General features: G+C 37.5%; 1 long non-coding RNA gene across 5 annotated transcripts in view; it reads right to left on the bottom strand.

The window, feature by feature from the left end:
* The window catches only part of LOC103461797 (uncharacterized), an 82315-nt gene extending 62683 nt beyond the window's left edge, over positions 1-19632 (bottom strand). Inside the window, exons 1-4 of one of the 5 annotated variants that reach the window (XR_014086663.1) lie at positions 19466-19632; positions 18784-18840; positions 16369-16550; positions 10113-10245 (exon numbers count right to left, since the gene is read on the bottom strand). This is a non-coding gene — a long non-coding RNA (uncharacterized LOC103461797). Of the gene's footprint in view, positions 1-10112; positions 10246-16368; positions 16551-18783; positions 18841-18917; positions 19439-19465 lie in introns of those variants that run through there. The other 4 variants (XR_533195.3, XR_533194.3, XR_014086662.1 and 1 more) reach the window with 4 other exon arrangements.
* Positions 19633-20876: the final 1244 nt, after the last annotated feature.

The following is a 20876-nucleotide window of genomic DNA, read 5'->3' as shown; positions in this document are numbered from 1 at the left end:
CTTGCTTTTCCAACAGTAATCCATTCAGAGAGTTGATTCAGGTTTCGTCCCACTTTGTACTATTTCTATTATTTTATATGGAGTTGATAAACAATCCTATGAAGGTAAAGCTTGGTTAGAAGAGATGGCAGCAGTTTGGGTTTGTGCAATGATAGAGCTCTAAGGAAGTGACAATTGCTCTTAGAATGACAATTACATGTAAATAGGACATCAGAAGTTGTTTTTTGTCTAAAAAGTAGGTGATATTATTGCAAAAACTCAATCTTACCAGGGATTTTTTGTATAGTGTCTAGTGAAAATATAGTTTTACATTCAAAATAAGACAAAACTAACTTAGAAGTAACTTTTCTGCAAGATGTAGGAGTTTGTTTTAAGTCAATAAATCCTTAATATTGACAAAAAGTTCTACTTTTACTTTAGTTAGATTTGTTCACTTACAACATGTGAAAATGCCTTGCTGTAAGTGCTAGTAGAACTTGAACTTTTTCATCAATATTAAGGAATTATTGACATAAAACAAGTTCCTGCATATCTTCCTCAAAAGTTACTTGTAATTTAGTTTTTGTCTTATTTCATGTGTGTTAGCATCACCTTCCTAAAATAATGGCCTAAAGTGGAAAAAAAAAAATCAGCATCTCTTTCTTTCCTAATGATGTTAAAGCCCATTATTTTAGGAACATGATCACATTTTCAAAAGAAACTGGACAAACTGGTAAGAATTTGTGTTCTTGCAGTGTATGATGCCAAAACAGTAACTGTGGCATTAAAAAAGGGACCTGGATGTAGATCGACAAGTAACTCCAACGCTTCCAATGGGAGCAACGTACTGTTTTGGTAGACTGTAGCTTGTATGCTGACCCGGGGCTGATGGAGCTGACCATTACTGATCTGGTTCTGCTTCCTTCATTCACAACACAGAATCAACACGGACCACTGAGGGACAGCTCAGGAAATGCAGCTTAATAATTCTGGATGAGTGTTGGCATGCATCTACAGTAGCAAATCTGCAGAGTGAAGAGCGTTTGTGAGTGTGCATGATGTACTTACACGCCGACATGCATTCAGTCTCAGCCGACCAATCAATAAAAACGCCATGAAAGATTTATGAGTCAAGCATCAGCCAAGGACCTGCATACATGAAAACACCTCTGCAGAAACAGGCCTGGGTTGAAACCCACACTGATTGCTGGTCAAGTCTTTGGACTCACACCAGCAGAGTTTCTGCTTACATACATTTCAAAAGTTGTTGAAACTCAACTTTCTTCATTCTGTTCCAGACCGACTTATTCATGTTACATTATTTCTAGCTAGCAGTCAGCTGGCATTCTTTCATTCCAGTACTTCCCAAAATGCAGAGAGATTACAAATGACTCCAGAAACCAGAGATTAGTGATGTTCGATACCACCGGTTTTCTGTCTGATCCAATAAATTCAGGGTGGTGTCAGTAATACAGATCCAATACTGATACGACCAAAGCAAATCCAGATAATGTGTCCAGTAAATCCAAAGGAAGTGTTGCTGTTTTACTAAAGAGGATGACTAAAGTTGAAATTGGCAGTGAAATATTCATTGCACAGGTCTGTCAACGTTTACATTTCAAAAGTTTTAATTTAAAATGTGGGTAAGAGCGGCAAACTGCTCTTACAAATTATGGACTTCCCCAGGCAGGAGGAAAAGTAGTTCACCGCCAACCAACGAATTTAGACAAGCGCTCAATGGTTCAGTTTCTGTCACCTCAAATAGTCAAAGTATCAAAAGTATGAATATTTTGATTTGAGAATTGATTACAAACCATAAAGACTTAGGATTGGAGGTATTATTTCAAGATTGATCCACATATGACTAGTTTCGTTCCATCTTTGAACGTCTTTTAAAACGGTGATGAAAAAATCCAATGAGCAGCCATCATTCTGACGGATTACAATTTGCACACTAGTCCACTTTGTGAAGACATGCAAACATTTTCAACTTTCATCGCATCTCGTCATCTGGGAGCTGAAGCCAAAGCGTTATGACAGGATGGTTTGGAGTGCGTCCAGTGCAGGAACGCATTCTGTGGGAAATGTTCCCCGATTTCAAAACTTTGGCTCAAGTGGTGTTTGTAATTCCTGTTCAAAGTGCAGCAGCAAATCGCAGATTTGTCCTCCAAATCGACATCAAAACCACATCTAATTACAGACAACGGGTGAGTAATTCATGTACATGTTCATAATTTAAGTGTGATTGTTTAAAATCATTGTCTATCTGTAGCTACTGAGGCCACAGTCAGTGATGATTCTTTCACTGCATCCAAAACGTTACATGTATTAATCTGCTTGATGTGTTATTGCACAACGTGGATTCTCTGTTCAGCTTGTTAAATATGAATTGAACTGAATGAAATGCAATTTAACGTCATCATTTTAAAGAGATGGAAAATGTTTGACTGCGTCAGTCAAAATGAGAATGAACTCTGCAAAAACACAAAATCTTACCAAATATTTCTGTCTGTTTTGATTTTTTGTCTAAATAGTTTAAGTATATAATTCTTCTACATAGATAAAATATTTGCACTGGAAACCAGACAAAAGTAGATTTTGTGTTTTTGCAGTGAAAAAGTCAAACTTGACCTCTGCCAGAGGAATTTCTTGAACAGAATTTTTTTTTTGTTAGATAAATTTGAGACTCTCTGGCTGACATAACGTTACCAAGACGACTCTGCAGACGATAGCAAGGCAGACAGTGGTAAAGGCAAAGGTCACAGCAGAGTGCATTACATAAGGATGTGATGAGGTCAGGTCACAGTGGGCAGTGGGTGCGTCCCCCCAGCTGTTTCTCTGTGTGATCTTTCTGCTGAATTGTGTGACCCCAGGGTGACATACCAGCAGAGTCACATGACCGTCTGAACTGTAGCGTGAAGCATTCGTGTTCAGAGTTTGGCCTGCAGCCGTCCCACAAATAAAAACTGTCATGGGTTTGGTGTAGTTCCTGCTGATCTGAAGAGACTTTAATGTGGGGTGTTCTCTAAATGCTCTGAGCGTAGTCTAAAAATAACAGCAGGTAACCACAACCTGACCATTCACATTCACAAGTCTTTGAAATCTTCCTTATAGTCACAGTTTGACCCATTGTCTGGGTCCAGTTTGCCTGAGGGAATCCTATCATGAATTCTGTACTCTGACAAAAAATAAACCCACTGTCACTCTAATCTCAGCTTTATCTAATAAAATACATCCTCCAATCTGTTGTGGTGAAGAAGCAGCTCTTAATTTACTGGCCTTCGTTCCAGTCTTCGCCTATGGTCATAAGGACCATGACTAAAAGAACAAGGTAAAAGCATCTGAAATGAGCTTCCTTTGAATGGTAATAAGTTTATATCCATCTAAAAATATCAGAAGGTAACCATCATCTATCTGGCTAGATAGCTCGTTTTGAACAAATATTTACTTACTTATAGCTAGCTAGATAAAACTAACTTCAGGTAACCACCATCTATCCAGCCACCTCACCAGCTACCTAGATAGCTATAAGAAGTAAGGACATGTGTTCAAAATGAGCTAGCAAGCTAGTTAGCTTGTTTGCACACGTATTTCCTTACCTAGCTAAACTTATTACCTACCTAGACAAAAATAACAACAGGTAACCACCATCCACCTAGCTAGCTTTCTAGATAGCTAACTAAATAGCCATCCAGCTAGATAAAACTAACATCAGGTAACCACCATCTATCCAGCCACCTCACCAGCTACCTAGATAGCAATAAGAAGTAAGGAAATGTGTTCAAAATGAGCTAGCAAGCTAGTTAGCTTGTTTGCACACGTATTTCCTTACCAAGCTAAACTTATTACCTACCTAGACAAAAATAACAACAGGTAACCACCATCCACCTAGCTAGCTTTCTAGATAGCTAACTAAATAGCCATCCAGCTAGATAAAACTAACATCAGGTAACCACCATCTATCCAGCCACCTCACCAGCTAAATAGATGGCTATAAGAAGTAAGGAAATGTGTTCAAAATGAGCTAGCAAGCTAGTTAGCTTGTTTGCACACATATTTCCTTATCTAGCTAAACTTCTTATTACCTACCTAGACAAAAATAACAACTGGTAACCACCATCCACCTAGCTAGCTTTCTAACTAGATAGCTAACTAGCCATCCAGCTAGATAAAAATAACAGCAGGTTACCACCTAGGTAACTATCTTAGATAAAGAAAATTGAATTTTATATTCTGAAGTTGGTGGAGAATATGTCTCTAACTGCAGATATCAAGCAGAGATTCAATCTACTGTAGGACTGAACGGTATTGATGTCTTTATGATTCATGATGAGATTTGTTTTTACCTGTATCCTAGCACAACCATTGTAGAGAAGCTATCAAAGCAGAAAGATTGTGTCTGTTCGACTTACCCATCAATCCTGTGTATGGAGGATTTTGGATCAATAGGACGTTTAAAGGCTGGATTGTAAATCTCTGAGGTCTTTGGAAGCAGGAGTACTAACATCCATTTTAAAGACATCTTCATTCAGAAATTGATTCATTTTTAGATATGTTGCTGATAAATAGAGTTGGGTCTCAAGAGCATAACAAAGAAAATGTGTTTAAATCTTCACAAACAGTAAATGGTCCAAGTCCAAAACACTGTAGTGCGCCATGTTCTACGTATAAATATACGTGTATCCTAACGTAGTGGAAAGCAAGTGTTTATGATCCAACTGCTAAGTTAGAAAAGTTAGTTCTCTTTCTTTTCAAAACGATTTTACAGCTACTGTTCACATCAGTTAAACTCCTTACACCGTTATCATACTGTAGACTGGACCAGCTGAGGACGGCATGGGGATGAATTAAATCACGGCCTAATTCTCTGCATGTTCGCTCAGGTTGTTAGCTCAAACATAAAACCGTTAACACTAAATCACCTTCCTCTCTCTTTTTATACTCCCTCCCAGTTTGTCAGTAAGCTTACTTCTTCTCAAATACATTTACTTGAGCAACGTTTTTGAATAAATGTACTTTTAGGAGTACATTTCCTCACGTAATTTCCTGGATGGCTAAATTTTTACCTTTGAGAAAGTTTCTCAGTGAACTTCTGGTTAAAAAAGTTTGTTCTTCATTCAGTGAGGTTATTCACAGTCGTACTTTGGCTTATTTATGTCAACTATTTCATTTCAATTCCCACAATACTTCATATTTTGGTCAGTCGATGTCATTTTTAAATATTAAATGGTTGACGTTTTGATCAGTTACTCAGTACTTGAGAAGCATTTTTTAAATGTTCAGTTGAGTAATTTCTTATGGCTACTTTTTACTTTTACACGAGTATAAATATGCTGAAGCAGCACTACTCTCACTTCAGTACAAGTTTTGGGTGCTTTATCCACCTCTGTTCTAGACACATTTGGTATTATTTGCGTCAAAAACCATTTTTAAGCCCAAAATGTTCTAAATTCATGTTTTAACCCCAAATATAGCACACCCAGTGTGTGTTTTCACCTCTGCTGATGAGGAGGCCTACTTTTCTTGGGTGTATGGTAACAACGAAGGACAATGAGGATTGTGTTCTGGACCGTGTTTCACCAACCCGCCTCTGGCAAGGACGAGAAGTAATCAAGTCCACTCGCTTTCCCTCCCAACAAGCCATGCGTGTAATTTAAGAGTAACGTGAAATTAGGGCAGCGCGCACGCAGCAGAAACAGGAACAGCGTCGATGCTAAGGTGATGCATTTTGTTGACTTTTCATGTTAATGGATAACCATAAACTTTCTAAGATCTGAGCCTAGGGGAGGTTTTGGCAACACTCTGCAGGTGAGACACCTGAGCAGGAAAGTCAGGGTGAATTAATGTGGGGGTGTGGGAATCTGTCACTCTGTGAGGGGAGACTTAGCTCTTATTACCAAACAATCAGCACCTAAACCTCGTAACCTAAACCTTCCTCCCTTTTTCCTTTCACTTAAATCCACACCTCAGATTTATGGACACACTTTCTGAGACAGACAGCATTAAATGTTCTGGATTGAGGGGTTTTTTTTAGTCAATTTTACCAAAGATTGCACATTCTGGATCGTCTGAACAGTGAAGCACATTATATCTATAATTACAGGCACATCTTAGTCTCCAAAAGAGGCTTAGTTGCAGGTGTTGTTAATTCCAGCGTTTATTTATAATGTCTTTTCGATGACGTTTTATGTAGAAAGAAAAAAAATAAATCTTCATCCATCCAAGCACTGAAATATGTAGTTTTCGCAGCCAATTTCAGTGATAACATTTCGGAAGGGAAGACTGTAATATTTCCAGCCAGTAATTAATGTCTCAACCATCTGGACATTATTAATTCTTCTTCTTAATGGAGCCATCATCCAAAACATTCTATCTTGAGGAAATTCAGGAAGCAGCTTGCAGGGGAATGACAGGAAATTACTCTTAAAACTGGGATTTTTTTTTTCTCTCGCTCTGATGCTAACGTGCTTTGCTCCATTTGTCCAAATTAAACAACGTCTTTTACAAATTATTTGCACTCATATTTCTAAAACTCAAAAATGATACATTTTGTGTTTTTCTTCTCATGCAAAATAAGCAGCTGAGCCCTTATTTCTCCTGGTTCGCAACAATATTTTTGGAATCAGGTGGTTTTTCGGTTGTGTCAAAATTTGTGTATTTTGCAAAACTGTCATGGAAACACGAGTCATCAACAACTGGATGTTACTACTGGAGGAAACGGCAAAGAAGACAACAGGAAGTGGTAGGAAGATGATGGTAAAGCATGTTTTTTAATGATTTATCACATGAGCATTTCTTATTTCATGAAAGCACTAGGTTTGTGAAGTTGATTTCTGACATTAGTGGAACACTGACAAAGTTGTGTTCACATTTGTAATGGAAATGCAGCCACTGTCATCAATCTCAAACCTTTTAGAATCTATCAATGCAACTACATGTGCTGCTTTTTGAAGCAGCGTTTGCAGACTTCATGAGTCTGCTTATGTTAACGTCGATGCTCATAATAAATAAGCATAACGCTGATAATGTGCAATCAATGGATCGAAGGAAGCAGAGCAAAGAGAAGAGGCGTGATAACAAGCAAAAAGGTTGCAGAGTTCAGATATCTCAGAGAAGTTCCTGCTAAAGTTTGACTTGTCAGCTAACTTCCCTTAAACATTCAAAACTGTGGAGGAAAATCATCCTTTGATGTATGCAGAAATTAAAATGAGTTTTCTGGCTCCCATCTCCCTCAGCTCTTTTGCAAGAAACCAACATCAGGGACTAGCAGTGACAGCAAAGCTCCCTCTCATATTCTCTCACTGAGCCAGTCACAAATACTTTACGGTTTACTCTGATACACTCCAACTACAACATGGTGCTCCCACAACGTAGGAGGAAATGAAGAAACCAGATGCTGCTAATTAATGCACTGATTAACTGGTTAATCAGTTAAAAGTTGACAGCTTGTTGGGTGTATTGGTACAATGGTAGAGTGGAAAGACATACAAAATGACATTAGAGAAAACAATTGTTGCCTCCCATCAATCTGGGAAAGATTTGGGGACAACTTCTCAAAACTTTGAGATTCATTACTCTACAGGAAGAGAGAGATTGTTCACAAATGGAAAGATTTTAACTGCCTGCCCAGAAATATAGAAAATAAGTTAAAGACATACATGAAACAAACGTGATCGCTAAATTAGTAAATATAAATAATTCTGGTAAATTTGCTAACCTAAAACTAGACAAAATTTGGTCTCATTTTAGTTCAGACAGAAAAATAAAATTAAAATGTTTTTTTAATCGGTGTATGTAAACTTATGGTTTTAACTTTCAGTGCAATGTTCAAAGAAACTGCCAAAAAACGAAGAACTTAATCAGACTCCGAGTTAAGAGTTTGGTCCATGACAAGATAGTGTGAAAAAAGACTAAACAGGTTGGTTTGTTTGGAAGAAAAAAATCTCTTGAAGAAAGAACAGGGCAGGACGATGCAGGTGTGCAAAGTTGAATCTAAATTATTCCAGATCCTCCTGGAACCATGTTCTCTGGATAAGTGAGACCAGAGTGCAGATTGATCTCCAGATTTTAGTGGTTCTAGGATTTCTTTTCTGTGTTTAGAAAAAGACAACAAGCCATTTCCCCCGCTAATGCTAGACTAGCGTGTTTGTTTTTGGTTGTATTCACCCATAATGCCCTGTGCTGTAGTCCACTTCCTGCTTTTGGAGCGGTCTCCGGACTGCTTGGAGTTCACATATGCATTCAAACCAGACCAGTTCACTTCAACCCAACTGGCACACAGATCTTACGGGCAGACAAACTGGAGCTGGATTAAACTGGACAGGCTGGTGTGAAAGCACCAAGAGTTTAGAGAGATATTCCTCAGCAGAGAAAACATCCCAGCCAAACTAACTAGCATCCCACCAACCATCAATCACTAAAGATACTAGGAAACTACTTTCTATTTTACACAAACCTGCACGATATGTGTTGAGAAAAATCCCACACATCCTCCACAATGGCAGCCATACCTACGTAAAAGGGATTTAGCTGCTGGCTTAACCCAAGACAACTTGTTGATAAAGCAGTAAGATGATGTATAGCCATGATGATAACATTCTAATACTCCATGAATCCTTAATCAAGGCCTTGACCAGACGATTCCACCGAGCCACGACGGATTAACATTCCAAAGGCTCCACCACGCCTGATCCCATCTCCTCTTTGCCTCTCTATGCCACTTCACCCCTGACGGCCATGATGAGCCTGGGACACGGAGATAAAGGAGGCGAAGGCGGTGAAATTATCGCACCAGTGAGCCAAGCAGAAGCCAGAGAGGAGAACAGAGCTTTTCTCTGGATGGCGTCTGTGTGTTTCACTTGCCTTTGACTTCACCACTTTAAGAAAACAGGCAAGAATTTAAACCAGTTGATTAATTAGCGGTGATATCTTTTCTTTTTTATGCTCAGAAATTAATCAAATATTCAGTATTTTAATGTAACAAAGTAGAAAACTAGAGTATTTTAGACAGAGTTGTGTAATAACTAGTTACATTTATATGGTAACTTTATTGGGAAAAAAAGTACTTTTAGGAGTATTTTTACTACTTTGTACCTTTCATTTTAAATTTCTGAATTTTCTACCCACTGAATAAAAAACAAAATGTTTGAACCAAAAATCCACCAGACACAGACGCACACCTGCAGTTTTTAATAAAGTTTAATAAGTTTTTTACTGAAAGAAACTGATTTGGAAACATTTTCTTTTTTCTATTAATTTTTTGTTACTTATATAAATTATGACTATTTTGGTCCTTAAAATACCAAAATTTCCATTTAACTTTATATTTTGGTCCATCTGATTATATAACATTTAATATTAAATGGTCAATAATTTGATCAGTTACTCAGTAGACTGTTTACCAAATACTTTTTTACTTTTACTTGAGTAAAAATACGTTGAAGTAGTTCTAGTCTAACTGGAGCACAATTTTCAGGTACTCTGCCAACCTCTGATTTAAGGTCTGAAAGGTCCGAGAGGAGTCCTGGTTCCTGGTTTTGTCTGTTGCCCGACTGAATGATATGATAGAATATGAAATGCCAAAAAAACAACATAAATGATAAAATGAAAATGCTTTGTGTACAACCTTAAGAAACCCTCAATTCTAGCGCTAGCGAAAGAAATTACTCACTAAAAACAAAAGAGAAATCCTTCAACCGCTAAAAATTATGACGCTACTCCATTTTTGTTTTCATTTTGCGAAGAAGAAAGTTGCACTTGGTGTCGTTTCCTTCAGTGGTTCTTGGTGCAGCGCCACCACAGGCGAGGAGGTGAACAGTTCTTTCATTAATTTGAACTAACACAGAGCAGACAGTTCAAAGACAGAACTGAAAATGTAAAGAAATGTTACAAACTTAGCGAAACTCAGACAAATTTTCCATCAGCAGTCTTCTCCAAAAGAACATTTTATTTCGTAAAAATACTTTTTAATTGTTCTCATTTCATATTCAAATTCTCAAAGAAAATCATTTTTGGAGGGTTTATTGTTGCAACTAAAACCCTCCAAATGGAATATCTATTAAATCTGTCGGCAATGAATTGGTATAATTTATCTTTCTGAAAGTCAGACCATGTGAATTAGTGAAATAAATTACCTTTTGAATGATGTTCTCATGTATTAAGTGCTGGTCGATCCTCATAAACCTCCTCCTCTCTGCCTTCCTCTCCTTTCTCATCTTTTCTCCGCTGGCTGTGAGGGCGAGGGTCCTGACTGGTCTTGCAGAGTCTCTGCAGAACACAGAACAGCAGAAACACACACTTCAAATCAATGCGATCTGCAGGAACGCATCTCGCCTGAGAGTGCGAGACAGGAGGTGGGTGGCAGCAGCTGAGATGCAAAGCCACTTCTCTCCGCTTGTTCTCTAACGGGGCTGACAGATGGAGATCAGATGATCGGTCTTTATCTCGTTCAAACATGGCTTTGTTTTTCTGTTTTGTGGAGTTAAAGACACACTGTGGGGGTGTGAGTCGAGTCTTTGGGAGGCCAGGAGTTTTCTCTCAGTCATCTGGAAAACAGAGACTGCATGTGTTTGTTGTCTACGGCGGCGTATTGGGGCCGTTGGAGAAAAAAGACAGAGGAGGAGAAAATTTCTGCTAAAAAACACTCAAGAATTTGAGTTTTGATGAATCTCAGAAATTTTCTACAAAAATAATGACATTTCCGAGTTTCAAAAGTCAAACCTTTTCAGCTTCGAAACTCAGTAAATTTCCAAAAATCAACAGTTTTCTTCTAGCAGACTTTTAACTTTTGAAACTCTGAAGTTCCAGGGTTTTTTTTTGTTTTTTTTAGAAAATTTCTGAAAGCAAATTTTTGACTTTTTAAACTTAGAAATTTTCTCTTTTACTACAAAATTTCTTAATCTTAAAATTAAAAAAATTTTCCAGAAATTTTTTTGACTTTTGAAAATCTGAATTTTTTGCTTTTTCAAGTTTTTTTAAAATTGACATTAAAAAATCTTAGTTCTTTGTAACAAATTCTCAACTATTGAAATTCAGAAATACCCACTTTTTCTTTTTTTTAAGCAAAATTCTGAGTCTTTGGAAACAAATGTTTGACTTTTTCAAGTTTACAAAAATTTCCTTGTTTATTTCTCAGAAAATTTCTGAGATTAATCAAAAAATGTGTTGTTTTTTGCAGATATTTACTTTTTTTTTCATTTTTTTATAAAACGATAAGCTGTCATAGCGCTCCAGCTTTCATCTGTGTATTGAAACTGGAACTGTTAAATGCAACCGTTCTGCTACGGACCGGTACTCCCATTATGGAGAAAGTGCTTACTGAAGAATGGAAACCAGTGCAGTATGACGACAGCTGTGAAAGCTATAAAATGTTCATCATTTCACTGAGAATGCAACAATACCCAAGAGTGATAAAATCTGAAACTCAATCAGACGTGTTTATTAAAAGTTGTGTTGGCTTCTTTTTCTTTTTTCTTGGCTGCTTTATTCCATCTTCAATTGGTTTTATTCAAATTAGAGCTTTTTTTCTGTCACAAGCCAGACGACAGTTTGACAGTCGGCGTTCTCTCAGTCTGCTCTTTGATTCATGGCTCTGAAATGAGGATAAAAGTATCAATGAAATCAGTAGAAAATTCACAGCATCCCAATGAGAAACTGATTAAAACCGACTATATTAACAAACTGTACAGTTTCAAACTGTTTGATCGTCTTCTGAACAGACGTAAATGGAACAAATTTATGTCCTCTATGGCGTGTGTCAGACAGAAAGAGGGACAGTTATTATTCACTAGGAATATTGAGTAAAACAGAAAATTATTCCATGTCAACGTGAATACGAGTTGATGTTTTGAACCCCAGAAGAGAAGCGGAGCATTTTTGCATCATTCTGTCAGGTCATGAGGACAGTTGTAACAAATATGAAAAAAACTTTTGTGATTTTTTTTTTATTTATGTCAAACTGGTTTTTAAAAACAGGAAAACAAGAAACCAGTAGGACAGAAAAAAACATGTGAATGCATAACCAAGAACAAAATAATTTGTACTTTTGTGTTTATAAAGGAGTCGGAAGAAGTGAAAACGTATTTAATTTCACTCTCAATTTAATGAAATACTTACCGACAAAAATGTGTAATTGAAACCATATCATAATGTTAATGTGCTAAAGATCCAACAAATAAATTATACTACATAAACAAAATTATTAAAAACTCTTATAATAATAAAAATCTATGGATACATAATAATAATAAAGACAACAGTAAATAACAACTGGACATAAATTCTACTTAATCTGTGTTATATAACAATAAATAAAACAAAAACTTAGACAATGATGACAGTACAACAATGAGTTACTAATAATGTTAACAGTAAAACAGTAACAGAAGGAAAATAACTCAATTTGTGTTAATTCCCTAGTTTTGTAAGTGACATCATCCTGCAGCTTTCGACTGGTTTCTATTCATAGCCCTGATCAACTTGATAGAATGATAAAAAGCTTTCAATCAAAATAAATAATAATTCACCTCCCTTGATGCTGATGCCCCTAAATTAAATGCACAGCAATTAGTTACATTCAGTAATAATAAATAGAGTCCATCTTGTGTTCAAGTCCATATTTAAAGGAAAATAAAAGAAAAAAGCATTTTCTACGTCAGTAGTAAACCCCTCTCTGGATTACGTTCCCCCTCCAGCAGTGAGCTACAAACCGGAACGTCGGCCCGCCTGGCCCCTGCCCCACGGCCCGATCCATTATCTGGACCGCCTGAACGCGGCGCGCCGCTGGGGCCCATTTTTATGCTTGTCTGCAGGGGCCCCATAAGCTGCTGGCACACTATTGTATCATCCTGACCCTGAATGACCCACCAGGTAACACGCTGCAAAAACCCACAGGCCGATTCAGGAGGGCAGGGTTAGAAATGACCGTAGTTCAGTTTTAGTTTGTTGTGACTTTTGTCTAATTCAGTTTGAGTTTGTTTGCTAGTTTTTATTAGTCATTATTAGCTAAATATTTCAGTTTAGGTGCAGAATTCAGAAAGGTTGACGTATTATGGCTGAGTAATGAATACTCAACAGAAGATATTATTTTCAAAACATTTATTCAATTATTGTTGAACAACCAACTGACTGATGTTTTATCCCAACTTCTCCTGCAGCCATTTTGTGGTTTCACCAGGAGGAGCGCCAACATTTGCTGACAGCTGCTTAAGTGGGAAAAGAAATCTAATTCTGTTCAAAATGCTAATCAATAGATTCATGAACACAATGAATCTACAGAGAGGGATACAATCATTGGAAATGAAGGATATCACATCTCTAAATTCATCGTGTTTTCATTAGTTTTTATAGCAGAGTTGCCAGTTTGTATTAGTTATAAGTTAAATGTTGTTTAGTTTTTATTAGCTATAATAATTTTAGTTTTTGGTTAGTTTTTTAGGTGCAAAATTCAAAAAGGTTGAAGAATAGTATTATGATTATATTGATTGGGTAATTTTTCTATTTTCAAAAGATTTATTCAAATTATTGTTGAACAACCCAATGACTGTGGGGTTTTCTTCTTCTGTAGCCATTTTGCGGACTAGCATAGCGTAGCCGCCACGAGGAGAACGGAGTGCCGTAATTTCCTGATAAATGGCGTAACCTGCTTGTGTGTGGAGGGGAAAAAAATCTATTTTAAATCAGTTAAAAGGCTAACAAACCCATTCATAAACACAAAAACAAATGATTTTATGTCTCTAATTTAGTTCCAGTTATTTATAGTTTTTCCCCAATAACCGCTTTTCTTTATTTAAATTAAGAAATGTTTTCTCAATTTCAGTTTTTGTTGTTTTTTTGTTGCAGCAGAGATATGAAGTTTGAGCTTTCCGTCGTACTCAGCAGTTAATTCCTGTCCCTAAATGACCACGTTTGCTCCACACAGATTGAAGAAACGCAGGCATCCACTGAACGTGGATGGGGCCTGAATAAACAGATCCAGCAGGAAGAGGCGGCAGGAAGGAGGAGCGAGAGCAGAAACGACAGGAAATACGGACGATTGGCAACTATTGCTGAGATAAGAGGGTGGAGAGGCGAAAAGGAGCCGTACAGAAAGGAAACGCTCGTGGCTGAGGATAGACTGCTGGGTTTCCATGGCGACAGTTTCCTTTTTATTTTTCCATACTGCGTTCATAACCATAAAACTGTGAGAACTCCTTCATTTGTGAAAAGCACATTTTTTCTCGTGTTTTTACAGGTGCAAATGGCAGGTTTGATTGCCTTATTCATTGCCTCAACATCTCAGACACGGTGACGTTGCCACCAACGCCGGTCGTGAAATTAAAGTCGGTATATCGGTACGTCTGCGTCCCAGGAAGGGGTCACGCCAACCCCCAGGGGTCCTGCAGAGGGGTCAGACCGAGCAGCTCCAACATTTCAGAGTAAACACCAGCTCAGGAATTTACTTTATTTAGGAGTTCAGCTATTGGAAAACATGAAAGCTAGTGTTTGCATGTTGATTTACTCCCCAAAAAATATATTTATCCAAACTTTATCCTGCCACAGTTTATCCACAATTAAATGACTCGTTATTTATGTAAATCACAGCGAAAAGTCGTTTTTTTAACTGGAAACATTTAGCAACTCCTGCAAGCTGGCTGTAATTTTGATGTAGAAGAAGAAAATGAAAAAAGTGACCTGCGAAACTTCTGGCATTTGAAAAAATGAAAATAATTTTAACTTCACGTCAGCGCTTTTTATTAGAGGTGTGTGATTCTGATACCTTATTATTTAAGTTTTATTTATTAACCTCTGACCTTGAGGTGTTTTGGTGACTTTTTTTGTCTGAATTATTGAATTAAAACTAAGAACATTTGGATAAAGTTTACAGGCGTCTACAAAATGCTTTAATAACATTTTATCACAATAAACAGAAACAATGGAAACAACGTGTTTTTTCTAAATAAATTTTTAAAATATCATTTAAGAGCAAATCACTTTTTTAGAGTTAAACTATTTCATATACAAAAACGAAATAAAATTTCAAGAAGTAACTAAAGTATTAACCGATTCGAAACAGATACCGACTTTGCATCAATGCTATCAATATTTTGGATAAATTGCCAATTTTCTTTTTGTTTTGAGTTGAATATTGATTTTTCTATATCCTTTTAATCACTGATGCACCGGCTGTATTTTCTGACAGAAACTGATGTTTTGGTGAGAACAGTTGCAGTCTGATGCTGTTAATCGCTGATTACTGCTGACCTTGTTTTCACCTGCATATCATTGGAGTTATTTGTTTTATGAATAAAGTTAGAGCAGATACTTTTTCAAAACTGTTTCTACAAAGAACCACTGCACAGTTAAAGTTAAAATACACACACCAATGAACATCTGAACACCTACTACATAAAAAACAATCATTCCAGTTGTTTTTGAAGATGTTGCAATATATATATCTAATTATGCATAAATATGAAATTAAATTGTTAATTATTAGCTGCCACTTTCCATTTAAATCAAGGTTTTGGTGGTAAATTGAGAAAACCAGGTCATACGTGTCAATGTAAGACGTGTTGTTTCAGAGATTAAAGGGGGAAATTCCACGAACGCTGCCTGTGGCAAGAATAATGTTTGGGGTTATCTCATGTCACCATCATGAAAATATTTCACCCACATTGCCCTCATATCAACACCTGCATGACTGCTGCCAAACACGCCAGAAGTAGCTCTTTTAATAAAGAGTGAAAAGCGTTAAAATGTTGTCTCATCGCTGCTGCAGGCTCAGGATGTATCTTCAGATAAGCATCAGATGTTTCCCCACAGGGCAGAGCGAGCTTTCTGTTGCTTCTCCGTGATTTTCCTTTGAAATCACACTGGAAACAGTGATTCACACGTTCTGGATTCGATCCATTTACGGTTGACTTTAATAAAACGCAGGTGTGCTAATCTTGAGTCATTTGGGTCACTTTGTTAGGAAACGGTCACATTAGCAGATGCCGGCACAGATGAAACTTATTTTTTAACAAAACACACATACACACACACCGTTAGTGAGCGAAAACCGTTGAACTCTCTGGTTAGACTCAGATACATCTGTCCAATTTTGTACATTTTTGAACTTCCATTTTCATTTTGACTGTTTCTAAAACAGTCCAAACACTTTTTTTTTTAAAAGCAACAAAAAACAGTTGTTTTTTTGGCAATTTTTTTAGTGTCTGGAAAACTAACCATTTCAAAAACCTCCCAATTAAGTCAGATACCAAAGGCACCGCACGGTTACCTAGCAACCCCAACAGAGTTCCGCACCGTTACCTAGGAACCCCAGAGTAGCTCCAGCACATTTGGTCACCTAGTTTTATCACTGCCGTACAATTGCTGCTGGAAAAGGCAAGTGTTTTGTTGTTGACTTACCATCCAGAAACCATTTGCCGTCAACATTTTGACTGTGCAGGAGGCTCCACTTCTGCTTTTCAAAGATGTATGGTTGTATAGTTGCACTTCTGTTTCCAGCCATTTTCACTGGCAAGTGTAAATGTTGACTTTTGGGAGCGTGGCCAGCAGAAGCTTCTCTGGATTTAAAGTGACAAGAGGCCCTAAAATAGTTGCAGAGAGTTCATAGGAGAGGATTGGTACAGCTACATTTTTAAACAAAATTTCAATGAATGTTCTTTAAAATCAGACAAAGAAGGAACATCCCCAAAGGAAAAATTATTTCCAGTTTTCTAACTCAGTAACATAAGTCAGATTTGTTACACAAGGCCTTTCAGACACACCCCTGTTGGATACGATTACAGGTGAAGCAAAAACGAGTTTCATATCAAGTTACCGTTTATCCCTCATGAACTTTAATATGTTATAAAATAAAGCAATGAAGGCGTGGTAATCGTGACTGGACACTAAATTAATCCACAAATATTTGCAGAATCTAAGATATTCCATTCTTATGGGTTGAATAAAATGACTCACAACTAATTCTGCTCCTGACTGTACTTGTTGAGCCTAAACACTTTCTGTTATTTATAAATAGACAATTAATTCAATAAAATTAGCTTAGCTGAATGGCATGAGCTTCCTTCACATTATGCTAACCAGTAAGACCAGTTAAGTGCTGCGCTTTCTCTCTTACTCAGCTAAGAGGAGAGTTTTAAGCAGTCAAAACAAACATTAAGCGGCAAAGAAAACTCGCTGAGTGTCCTGCTAATCCTGTGGTCAATATAATCCCAAGGGAATTATTGATTTTATTAGCAAGGAGAAAGAACAATGAACTATAAAACATGCCTTCATCTTGAGAATATTAGCGTAAAGGTCTAATCTGAGCTCGATTTTGATTTAAATTAAATTCAAAAATACATTATTTCCCAAAGAAAATTAAATGTCATAACTCAAATTATCCAAGTAGCTTCAACATTGCATAAACATTTGGCTTTGCAGTTCGCTTACAAAAAAAGTCCAGTATGAAAGCAAACCAAAAAGATAAAGTCCAGTTTTGGTCTGTTCCAAATTACACCTTTAAATTCAGATCTTAATCCTGGGAAATCTACAGAAATCTCCTTTTGCTTTCTTTTAGCCTGATGGGACATTCAGAAGCTTTTAGCTAAAAGACAAGTATTCACATTTTAGACTGATTTTAATATGTTATGAAACTGATCAGTTTAGGACCATTACTATAATCTAATGCACTTTTAACTTCATTACGATTTTGACAAGCGTCCCCCGTTTCCTGCAGGAATACAACATGATGTTGAATTGTAGCAGGATGGAAATGAAGATGCAGCAGTTGCATGACTAAGGTGGTTCTGTCAAGTAACACAACCATCCAGACATGATCGGATTACTGAGAGATTTAAAGGCTGAGGAAGCTGAAAACAGACACCCTAAAATACACTCAGACGTTTCTTCATTTCCATAAAACCCCTTTTTTAAATAAAACAGAAACTAAATAAGCAGAACATATCCTGATTGCTTGTTACTGAATTAACCTCTGCCGGCGGAGGCGTAACTAGAAACCATGTTAGGTTAAACAGGTCGCACCTGTTTATTAGCATAGCTGTATGTTGGGAGAGAACTGGTTGGGTAAACACAAACAGGTGTTGTGTGTTTGCTCACTGTGACTCCGCTGTACACCGAGACTTCACAGATCTGTGTTTATGCTAATTTGGGAGAGAAAATATTGCAGTGTTCGGACGCAGCTCTGCGAATCGTTTCCACGTGCCAATGCCGTAGTTTTGATAGCTATTTATTAATCAGTATGCTGTTTTGATAGGTGATTGTTTCATATAACGTGTGGATTTGCAATAATTATCTCCAGCTGAGCAGAGACAAAACTGAAGATGTTATCTTTGGGTCTAAAGAGGAACGATCTAGAGTCAACACCCAGCTTCAGTTATTATAGCTAGGAACTGGCGATCAGGCTGAAATCTAGATGTAGTGATGAACTCCGACCTAAACCTTCAGAGCCACATAAAGACAGTTACAAAGTCAGCCTTCTGTCACCTGAAGAACAGTTCCAGGATTAAAGGACTAATGTCTCAACAAGATCTAGGGAAACTGATCCAGTCGCATTGATTACTGCAACAGTATTTTCACAGGTCTGCCTAAAAAAATAATCAGACAGCTGCAGCTGATCCACAAGGTTCCTTTAAATCTAGACTAAAAACACACTTGTGAGCTATAAATGTGTCTTAAAATATTTTAAAAAATTAAATAGTCTTATTTCACAACTTGTTAGCTCTTAGAATTATTGCTGAAGCTTATTCAGTCAGTGGCTTAAATATTTACAAATTCAATTGAAATAAAAAAAAGAAAAGAAAGAAAAATATTGCTCACCGATTTCATAAGAGGGAGCACAACAGAACAAAATGGCGCCGCCTCTGACCAAATACTCTACAACCAGAAGTACAGAGAAGCAAACTTGTTAATATTGGTGAACTAAACATCGTTCTAGCAGTAAACATACATACAATTATTCTGCAATGTTTGCCAACTATTGTTTTGTTTTCCATGAATCTCCTGTTAGCTGAATATCTGCTAGCATTCAGTTAGCCACCAGCGTCAGAGATGGAGACGGTGGGCGGGACAATGCGCCAGTTAGAAGCAGCTCATTGGTTAGATGAAACATGTGACTTAACAGTAAACTCCGGAAGTACAGAGTGAACCGAACTAGTTAATAACGGTGGACTTAGCTCAATTTTCTAGCCCGAAAACATGATATACATTAGCAACGTTGCTAGCTATTAATTTTACATCGTTTTTATACTTGTTTTCCGTGAATCTCCATCATTCAACAGTTAGTTGCTCAGCTACCACCGTCTGACATGGAGGTGGTGGAAGCCGCTCATTGGCTGGATGAAACATTTTACTTAACAGTACTTCTCTCCTACTCCTGAAGTACGGAGAGGACCAAACGAGTTAATAATGGTTATCTCATTGTTCTAGCCGTAAACATGCATAAAATCTGGTTAAGCATTAGCAACGTTTGCTAACTACTAATTCTATGTTGTTTTTGTACCTGTTTTCCATGAATCTCCGTCTCCTTCACTCAGTTAGCTGCTCAGAGCTCTGAGACGGATGTGGTGGGCGGGACAATGCACCCTTTGGAAGCAGCTCATTGGCTGCTTCTAAGTGGCATCAGCCAATGAGCCTTCTACAGACTTTAAACTGAGATCAATCAGATGTGGAACCGATTTTGCCATTGAAATGGTTTCATTTTGACTTAAGTCTGATTTGTTTAATTAGATGGGTCAAATTTGAAAGTAACTATTACTGTGAAATAAAATAGTTAGTGAGAAACTATCACTACGGGCAGGTAACAGAGAAAAGGGGAAGCCCACAGTTTATCCCTCACTGTCGCCATTGATTAAATTAGCAACCGGCAAGCCGCCGATTGACTGAGGAGGCAGAGTGCAAGCAGGCACTCCATTAATATCAGCCTGTGCTCGGCTCAGCTGTAACTTCACTGTTTGCTTAACAACAGCCATTCATCCTGATGTTTCCAGAGAGCAGTGATGGAGCGCCCAGGGAGGGCCGCGGCGCCCAGCGGGTCAGCCGACAACCGCTCCGTTCGTTTGTGTCACCGTGGGAAGGAGAGATGGAAGAAATGTGAAAATAAACCAAAACCAAAGGGGGGGACTTGGTGAAAGAGTGAGATGATGAGATGGCAGGGAGAAACTGAGAAAACAAGCAGAGGAGAGCTAAGAGAGGGAAGATGGAGGGCGAAGTGGATATTTCTGAGATTGGTTTTAAAGGAGTGCTAAGATAATATTTGAATATGTTCTCACAAACAAGTTTCTATATCATGGAGACTGTGAGAGGGAGTCAAGTGAGGCAGAAAAATATAATTTTATTGATATTTTTACAAGAAGTTTTAAGACGAAATAAATTTGCCCACACTTCAGTTCAACTTAGCAATATTTTCAATTGATTTTAGGTGCAAAAACCTCAGTTTTGGTTTGGTTGAAGTCACCTCTGTTGCATTTCTACTGCATGTGTAATCAGAGACCGTTCAAAAGCAGAAACTGAACTACAGCGCAGGGAATTCTGGGTAAATATAATCAAAACAAACGCTAATGCTAGCAAGAGAAATGGCTCATGAATAATCTTTTACCAAAAACGAATGAGAAACCCTGAAACTTGCATTTTTTTACATTTTGTGAAGAAGGAAGTTGCGCTTATGTCTTCTTCTGAGGTTTCTGTGTTGTTTACTTCAGTGGTTCTTGGTGCAGCGCCACCACAGGCGATGAGAGGAACAGCGTTTTCAAAGGAGTTCAGTTCGTTTGACACAATGCAGTGTAAAAGTGAACCGCAGCAGCTAAAAGTGTAACAAATATTGTAATTTTGAACTGAATCTCCCAGACTATGAAGTGTGAAAACTCCCTAAAAGAGATTGATTTTTTTTTTATGGAGTGCTATGGTAATATTTG

Source organism: Poecilia reticulata, chromosome 2 (assembly GCF_904066995.2).
Source record: "Poecilia reticulata chromosome 2, P_reticulata-male-v2, whole genome shotgun sequence".
Lineage (NCBI taxonomy): Eukaryota > Metazoa > Chordata > Actinopteri > Cyprinodontiformes > Poeciliidae > Poecilia > Poecilia reticulata.
This window is presented reverse-complemented; position numbering and strand designations above follow the sequence as displayed.